The sequence below is a fragment of the Capricornis sumatraensis genome, chromosome 3 (genome assembly GCF_032405125.1).
Source record: "Capricornis sumatraensis isolate serow.1 chromosome 3, serow.2, whole genome shotgun sequence".
In the NCBI taxonomy this organism is placed as follows: Eukaryota; Metazoa; Chordata; class Mammalia; order Artiodactyla; family Bovidae; genus Capricornis; species Capricornis sumatraensis.
The window spans coordinates 103125118-103127730 of record NC_091071.1 but is presented as its reverse complement, the minus strand read 5'-3'; positions in this window follow the sequence as shown (position 1 = coordinate 103127730).

Below are 2613 nucleotides of genomic sequence, written 5' to 3'. Positions count from 1 at the left end.
TTTTTTTTTTAGTCACAGTTTATATAAACTATCTGGTTAAACTACCACTGCTTTTTCACATATATAGACATAAACCACATCTTTTCAATTCTAGTCATTTGATCATTTTTTTTGCTATCTGAAATACTTTTACTATATCTCATGTCCAAATTCCATCCACACTACCAGGTTTGGTTTAAATGCCATCTCTTTCATACAACCTTCCTTGCCACCCACCTAAAAAAATAGTATCATCCCATGGCATACTTTCTTATCTGTATCTTTTATTCCTTTTATCCCTTCCTATCTTTGCATAGTCATTTACTTACACTTATTGTGTCCCTCTTATACATGACGCTACTTGAGATCAACTTATCTGTTCTTGTGCAGGTAGCACGTCAAGAAACATTTAGGGAAACACTGCACTGCATAACAATACAAATACATCAGTATATCCCAGTTGCTTAAGAAGGACAGAAATGAAAGACAGCAATGACAGTCATTTGTATTCTTTTACTATACTTAGTATGAAAATTATTTTTAAGAAATAAAGCTGAGATTTCCCTGGTGGTCCAGTGGCTTCCACTTCAAGGGGCACAGGTTCAATCCCTGGCCTGGGAACCAAGATCCTGCATGCCATGAAGTGCAGCCAAAAATAACAAAAAAAAAAAAAAGAAGAAGAAGAAGAAGAAGAAGAAGAAATAAAGCTATCTCACACATCTAAAAGAAAATAACAGAGAATATCTTCATTAAATTGGGTCAGGCAAAGATGTCTTAAACAGGAAACAAACAAACCAAAAAAAAAAAATTAGCAAAAGATAATTAGATATAATAACTTTAAAATTAAGAATTTCTGTTCATCAAAAAAGATTATAAGAGAAGTGATAAGTCACAGAGTCAGAGAAAATATTTGTAAGATATATATAAAAGACTCAAACCTAGACACACACACACAAAATCCCCTACAAATTAATTTTTTAAGAAGCAAAAACATCTTGGGACTTCCCTGGCAGTCAGTGGTTAGGACTCCATGCTTCCACTGCAGGGGGCAAGGGTTTGATCTCTGGTCAGGGAACTAAGATCCTGCATGCTGTGCAGCGCAGCCAAAGAAGGGGGAAAAGAGACAAACATCCTAATAGAAAAAATAAGACAAATACTTGACCAAATGCTATACAAAAAAAGACATCAAGGTGGCCCAAAAACTCATGAAAATGTTTACATCATTAGTTACCACCTTACACATTAAAACCATAGTGAGGTACCACTATATGCCCACCAGAATGGCTAAACCATGGCAAAAAAATATGTTGACAAAGTTCTTAAGGTAACAAACAAGAAAGCTACTAGGAGTATAAACTGACAACAACTTTAGAAAAGTTTGGCTGTATCAGCTAAAGCTGGACATGGGCACACTCTGACCTAGCAGCAATTCCCAGTTATGAAAGCATGCATGTGTTCATCAAAAGTCACACCTAGGAATTTCCATAACCCCACTATTCATAATAGCTCAAACCGGTTCATCAACAGAAAATGTGATATTCATACAAAGGCATATTACAAAGCAATCAAAAAACTATTACTAAATGCAAAAATGTAGATGAATTACTTAAACATGATGTTGAGGGTTTTCTTGTACATTTGTTAAAACCAAGCACAAAAAGTTTCTAGTTGTAGGATTCAACTTATGTAAAAAGTTCATTCTCAGGCCAAGTTAATTGATGGTACTAGAAAACAGGTTGTGGTTATCGTTTTCAGGGGATACTGATTGGGAGAGGGGAGCATCCAGCGGACAGGTATATTCTATTATGTGTTAATCCAGAGAGTGACTGTACAGGTGTGCTCACTTTGCACAAATCCATACAGTTGTAAATTTACAATTTACAATGTGTACTTTCTGTATGACTGTCACACTTCAACAAAAGACTTTTAAAAGAAAAGTTTCCACATATTGCTTGTAGCCACAGTATCAATGCCTTAGGCATCGTGCTAAAGGGTTTGAAGGCATAAATTACATATTCTTTTAGTAGCACAAAAACCTATTAAAATCAATATTTTTATATTACACCTTTGAGAATTAAGAGGTAAAATTACACAGTGATTTATTCAGAGGTACAAATAAGGACAATAATAAATGTTTATTGATTCTGAAGTTATGGAGGCTTGAGAATTTAAATCAGAGCTTTGGTATGCAAAAGCAATCAATCTGTTCAGATGACCTTGGTATTTATGATTGGCTGGGAATTTGATTAAGCAGGGGTTCATGTCATCACCCTGCAATGTGGAAGTGTTCCTCTTACTTTTTTTTTTATCCTTTGGTGTTTATAACCTGGGGTATTCTGGAAATATCATTAATGTTAGAAGTGATGTTGGAAAAGTAGGTGATGCTTAAAATCCAGCCAAGTGGGTTAGGGTTGAATCAAAAGAATGAACTTAAAGTAATTCCTAGCACTTAAGGCTAGAACAAACCTTTTGCATTAGGTCTTTGGGGTTTCAACATTTTTACTCAGTAATTAGGTTTAAATTTGGATAGACATTGGTCACAACCTTGAAAGGTAAAAGAAGCCACAACAAGGCAAAGAGCAATATGAAGGGGAGGTAGGAAGGATTAGAGGAGGAATGGCTACTAGGTAAGGA